The sequence below is a fragment of the Rhea pennata genome, unplaced genomic scaffold, assembly GCF_028389875.1.
Source record: "Rhea pennata isolate bPtePen1 unplaced genomic scaffold, bPtePen1.pri scaffold_31, whole genome shotgun sequence".
Taxonomy (NCBI): domain Eukaryota; kingdom Metazoa; phylum Chordata; class Aves; order Rheiformes; family Rheidae; genus Rhea; species Rhea pennata.
This window is the reverse complement of record NW_026907678.1, coordinates 1,753,197-1,759,548: the sequence shown is the minus strand read 5'-3', so window position 1 is coordinate 1,759,548 and position 6,352 is coordinate 1,753,197. Positions and strand designations below refer to the sequence as shown.

Sequence of the window (6,352 nt, the reverse complement as noted above, 5' to 3'; positions counted from 1 at the left end):
GCAGCTTCAGGAAAGGCCTTTGCTGAGCAGGCTGAGAGAAAAGGTACTGTAACACCATACAGAGCAATCGTAGGGGGCCACGTGACTCTGTATGTATGTCTTCCCCTCACAGGCCTGTGTGTCTCCCATGCCAGAGAGACCCTCTCCAGTGGCCAGGCTGTCCCAGCTGGCCCCCATTTCAGAATGCAGATCTGAGGAAAGAATGACCCCAGAAGACGCCAGGGAGCAACAGGGTCCTTCAGGAAGGGAAGGCCGAACAAGATGAGGAGTGTGAGAGGGCCAAAAACCTCATAGGAAAGCAGACTGGAAAGCACGAGGAGTCCATGCTCTGTCCACAGAGGCCCATGCATGAGCAGGCCAGCATGTCCTTCCTGTGCAAACCACCCAAGTGGTGCAGGTGTGAAGAACTTTGCCATTTTGTCATTCGAGAGGAGGGCCTTGCTGTCAAGGGCATAATTTCCTGCAGTCATCTTCCTTTAATGAAGACCAGTGATGTGGAGGGGACAGGCAAGGAGACCAAGGCACGAGCCGGAGAGCATCAAATAGGTGGCCTGGCTAGCTCAGTTGGTAGAGCATGAGACTCTTAATCTCAGGGTCGTGGGTTCGAGCCCCACATTGGGCGCTTGAGCTTTTCTTCAAGCTCAAGAGCAGTGTATCCCTATGATGTAAGAAGTGCAGCAAAAGGACCAGGAGACCTGCATGGGTGAGCAAGGATCTCTTGGCCAAATTCAGACAGAAGAAGAAAATACACAGAATGTGCAAGAGGGGACAGGCTCCTTGGGAGAATTATATGAATGCAGTCAGAGTATGTAGAGATGCTGCGAGGAAGGCTAAGGCCCATTTGGAGTTGAGCCTTGCAAGGGATGTCAAGGACAACAGGAAGGGCTTCTTCAAATATATCAGCAGCGAGAGAAGGACTAGGGAAAATGTGGGCCTGCTACTGCATCAGGCATGGGCCCGGGTGACAAGGGATACAGAGAAGGCAGAATTAGTGAATGCCTTCTTTGCTTCAGTCGTCACTGCTAAGGGCAGCCCTCATTAACCGTGTAGCCTGGATGTGAGGGAGAAAGTCCAGAGAAGGGAAGACTTTCCTTTGGTTGAGGAGGAAAGGATTAGAGACCTTCTGGGCAGGCTAGACATCCACAGATCCATGGGCCCAGATGGGATGCACCCACGGGTACTGAGGGCGCTGGCAGATGTTGTTGCCAAGCCACCAAGCTGCTCTCCATCATCTTGGAAAGGTCCTGGAGAAGTGGAGAGGTGCCTGAGGACTGGAAGAAAGCCAATGTCACTCCAGTCTTCAAGAAGGGCAAGAAGGAGGACCCAGGCAACTATAGGCCAGTCAGCCTCACCTCCATCCTTAGAAAGGGGGATGGAACAGCTCATTCTGGATGTCATCTCCAGACTGATGGAGGAAACTATGGTGATCAGGAGTAGCCAGCTTGGATTCACCAAGGGGAAATCCTGCTTAACCAACCTGATAGCCTTCTATGATGGACTGACTGGCTGGGTAGATGAGGGCAGAGCAGTGCACGTTGTTTACCTTGACTTCAGCAAGGCTTTTGACACTGTCTCCCATAACATTCTCCTAGAGAAGCTCAGCAAGTGTGGGTTAGATGAGTGGAGAGTGAGGGGGATTGAAAACTGGCTGAAAAGCAGAGCTCAGAGGGTCGTCATGGGTGACATGGAATCTACTGGGAGGCCTGTGGCTAGGGGCGTCCCCCAGGGCTCAGTACTGGCTCCCATCCTGTTCAACTTTTTCATCAATGACCTGGATGAGGGGACAGAGTGCCTCCTCAGCAAGTTTGCTGATGACACCAAGCTGGGAGGAGTGGCTGACACACCTGAGGCTGTGCTGTGATTCAGAGAGACCTGGACAGGCTGGAGAGCTGGGCGGAGACAAACCTCCTGAGTTTCAACAAGGGCAAGTGCAGAATCCTGCATCTAGGGAAGAATCATCCTAGCTGGGGGCTGACGTTCTGGAGAGCAGCTCTGCAGAGAAAACCTGGGAGTGCTGGAGGATGACAGGTTGACCATGAGCCAGCAATTCGCCCTTGTGACCAAGAAGGCCAATGGTCTCCTGGAGTGCATTAGGAAGAGTGTTGCCAGCAGGTCGAGGGAGGTGATCCTGCCCCTCTACTCAGCCCTGGGGAGGCCTCATCTCGAGGGCTGTGTCCAGTTGTGGGCACCCCAGTACAGGAGAGACATGGAGCTACTGGAGAGAGTCCAGCGTAGGGCTACAAAGGGCTACAAAGATGATCAGAGGGCTGGAGCACCTGCCCTATGAAGAAAGGCTGTGAGAGCTGGGCCTCTTCAGCCTGGGGAAGAGAAGACTGAGGGGGGATCTTCTCAATGTGTATAAGTACCTGAAGCGAGGGTGTCAAGGGGACGGGGACAAACTCTTTCCAGTTGCCCTGTGTGAAAGGACAAGAGGCAATGGGCAGAAATTGAAGCACAGGAAGTTCCGCCTGAAGGTGAGGGGGAATTTCTTCCCTGTGAGAGTGATGGAGCACTGGAACAGGTTGCCCAGAGAGGTAGTGGAGTCTCCTTCTCTGCAAATATTCAAGGCCCACTTGGAAGCAACCCTGCCTACCATGCTCTAGGTGACCCTGCTGAGTGGGGAGGTTGGACTAGATGATCTCTAGAGGTCCCTTCCAACCTTACTGATTCTATGATTCTATAAGTGAGGTGAGACTCTTGTGGGCATGGCTTTGTGTCACCTGGGCATGTGCGAGGCAGCCCTTTCGCTGCTGATGTTGTCTGTATCAATGCTGGGAGGTTATGAGCACATGCTCCAAGGATGTGAGTCGTCTTTGGTGTGCAGGGAAGTGTGCAGCAGTTTTTTGGTAAGACTCTCCCATGAGGCTTCATGTGTGTGTCCTTCTGATTTGCAGGTTTGCAGATGAGCAGTACCTGAGCAAAGCCAAGCAAGAGGCTGCCAGCCAATTCATTGAGCCCGCCCAGAAAGAGAAGGCAAGAGAAGGCAGCTCTGGGGAGCAGAAGGGCCGAAGAGGTAAGGTAACAGCTGTCATGCTTTTGAGAATGTGGCCCTGGGTAAGCAGTGGGACAAGGCAATCCCCCTGTGCAATGTGTCCATTTAGGAAAGGGATAGGGAGTGGGGAGCAAAATGGGGAATCGGAAAGGTCCAAGGGCCTCCTTGGAAGTGTGCGCTCAGGTTACAGTCACCCAGGAATGGACAGGGTTGCCTGTCCTTCCTGTGGTCTCCATCCCAGAGAAGATCTTGAGAAGACCTTCCTTGTCCTGTACTTCCAGAAGGTCTTGCTGGTGAGTGGGTCCTCTGCTGAGGCTCTCTTGTCCACTCCAAACAAGTGAGGGGGAGGTAACAGGAGAGAAGAGAACGAAGGTGTGTGCTGGAGTGCATGGAGTGAGATGAGACTCTTGGGAAGTGGCTTTGGGTGCACCCTGTGTTCTCGCATGTGTGTGAGGGAGCTGTTTCCTTTTGCCCTGTTGCCTGTAGTAGTGCTGAGAGGTTGTGATCAGGTGCCCAAGGACTCAAGGTCTCCTGGCTGGATTGGCAGCATGTGTCAGTTTTTGGAGAGACTCGTGTAGGAGATTTCATTTCTTTGTCTTGGTTTTCAGGATCGCAGATGAGCAGTGCGTGGGCAAGGCTGAGGCACAATGAGCTGCCAAATCGGTAGAGCTGATGCAGAGAAAGAAGGGAGAAGAAGGCAGAGTGCTGGACACAGTGAGGATTGTGCGAGGGCCAAGGAGCACATGGAGAAGGGGACTCCAAGGTTGGAGGAGTCTGTGCTCAGTCTGCAGTAACCAATGCATGAGCAGACCAGCACGTGCTCCTTGTGGCAACCGTCCCAGCGATGCAGGAGTGCAGATCTTCCTTGTTTTGTACTTCCAGAGGGTGTTGCTGGCAAGCGCCTCCTTTCCCGAGGACGTGTTCAGGCAAAACTGATCCGTGAGATGGAGTTGATGGGAGAGGAGAGGAGAAAGGCCCGGGATGGAGTGCCTGGAAGGAAGGGAGACTCCTGGAGAACTGGCTTTGGGTAACTCTGTGCTCTAGGATGAGTGTGAGGCAGCCATTTCCCTTGGCAGTGTTGTGTGTCTTTCTTGAGGGATCCATCCTCGGGAGGCAATTGTGAAGAGCTTCCTGAGAGATTATGCTCATGTGCCCCCTGGGCGTAAGTCTTCTGACTCGGTGGGAAGTGTGCAGCAGCTTGTGGTGAGTGTGCCACCTGACATCTCCTTCTGGTTGCCAAGCTTTTAAATGAGCAAGACCTGGGCAAAGCCGCAAAGGAAGGTGTCCCCAAATCAGAAGAGCTTGCACAGCAAAAGAAGGGAGAAGGCAGGTCTGAGGGGCTGACGGATGTAAGAGAGGATGCATAAGGTGACTGCTTTTCAGACTTGTGAAGCAGGGAGAAAGTATGACAAGAAGTGCCACGGGAGGAAGGTGGTGCTGTAGAAGGGGAGGGTTGGACAAGCTCTGTGAGCGATGTATTTGCATTGAGCATGGTTTTGTAAGTCTAGGCTTTAATCTGAAGGATTAGGATTGACTCCCAAGCACACTAGTGTAAAAAATGAAGAAAGGAAGAAGTCTCTTGGCTCCATTGCCAGAGGTATGGAGCCATTGATGTGGACTTGTTTGGAAAATGCAGGCCTTGGAGTTGAATGTTATGCAACTGGCTGTCCAATCAGGAGATGCCTCCTGGTCTGCTGAGCGGTGTTTCCTCTGATCTCTGGTCCATCTGAAATGCCTCCTCCCTGTTTGCCTTGCAGCATGGTTGCTCCTTGAGGCAGAAGAACGTCAGAGAAAAATGGTGGCTTCTGTCCAGAGAAGCTCAAAACAAAGAGAAGAAAGATGCAAGAGCTGTCGGCCAAAACTACAGCTTCCTCTCCCTGCCCCGAGCAGAGAAGCAGAAAGAAGTGACCCAAGGGCTGGAGATGCCACAACAAGAGTAAGTTTATGCCACCTCCTTTTAAGGCCCAGGGGAGTGTAGCAGCATGGAGCACTGTGCTGCAGGGTCACAGATTCTGAGCCCTGGGGTGGATGCAGCACCCACTGCTTTCCCCTGTTTTGGGGGTGCCCTGGGCCAGCCCCCAATGCCCTGTGTCTCTGTGCAGCCCCAGGAAGGGCCTGATGCTGGTGCTGCATTGGAGGGGGTGGAGATCTGCAGTGGTAGCATCTGTGCAGGGTCTGGGGGTAGGCAGGGACAGGAAGGGATGCAGCCAGCGTGCGAGAGGGAATCTGTCCTTTGCACTGCATCATCCTGCCCAGGGTGAGTTAGCTGGCGTCTGCAAAGGCTGGAGGCATCTGAAGCCTGCCTGGCAGAATGGAGGAGGTTGGAGGCCAATGGAGAGTGGAGAATGGGCCAGAGCCTTTGCTCTGGTAAAGGTCTCCAAATTTGAGTAGCGTTTCCTCTCTGGTGAGCAGCAGGACCAAAGTGGGGCTGGGCTGCTGCCAGCAGCTGGGCCAGGCTGGGCGGTGGCAGCCCCACAGCATGGCCCAGCCCCTAGGCCCAAGGTACCTTGGGTTTGCACAGAGTCCCATCCACACTGGACCTGCCCTGGTCTTGGGGACCCTGCTGCACCCTGGGGTGCTGGAATTTCCTGTTGTGACATTGCCCTGGGCATGACTTGCAGCACACAGCCAGAGGCATGGATGGAGCCCCCAGACAGTTAGAGCTTGGCAAGTGCCTGCTCCTGTGCAAGCTGGGGCTGGGTAGAGCCCTGCTCCGAAATCCACCACAGGACACACAAAGCCTACATCTCTCATGCCGTGGCTGTTTTGTAAGTGACACCCACCACACACCCCGAACAGCCCTCACAAGTGAAGAAACACACAGCTTGCACCTCTTTGGCAGCTGCAGCCTGCTGTTTAGGAAAGAGCAAGCAAATACGGACTTCCAGAGATGTTTAACACCTCAGAGAAGGCTCTAGTGCTGCGTTTGCTCATGAGATAGTGGGTGGCCTAAACAGAGCAGCCTGCAGTGATTCACCCCCACCAACGGCGGCACCAGGAAAAAGGGTCCCCTTGCTCAGCGGACAGGAACAAGGCTTTGTTTTGCTCATGGGTATGTGGTCGTGTGAAATGACAGCTTCTCTACGGCCACCTGAAAGCAAGCCAAACCTTTGCGCTGTGTAGGGCAGTCCAAACTTCCAGAGCAAGTTGTGGGCTGCAGTGAACTGTGAGCAAGTGGGAAGGAAGTGTTTTCCTTCAAGTAGTGTGCAGCTACTGAACGTTGAAGTAGCTCCTATTGCTTCCAAGTGTTACAGGAGGCTCTAGTTCTGAAAATGAACTGCATTTGGGACTTGGGCTAAGGCCAGTGGGGCTGTGACAGGGCAGAGCCCCAAGCCATTGGAGCCCAAGGAACCTGGAGCC

At 53.6% G+C, this 6,352-nt stretch overlaps 1 non-coding gene across 1 annotated transcript; it reads left to right on the top strand.

Moving 5' to 3' along the window:
- Positions 1-549: 549 nt before the first annotated feature.
- TRNAK-CUU (transfer RNA lysine (anticodon CUU)) lies at positions 550-622 on the top strand. Its single transcript has one exon. It is a non-coding gene; the product is annotated as a tRNA-Lys (tRNA).
- The last annotated feature ends 5,730 nt before the right edge of the window (positions 623-6,352 follow it).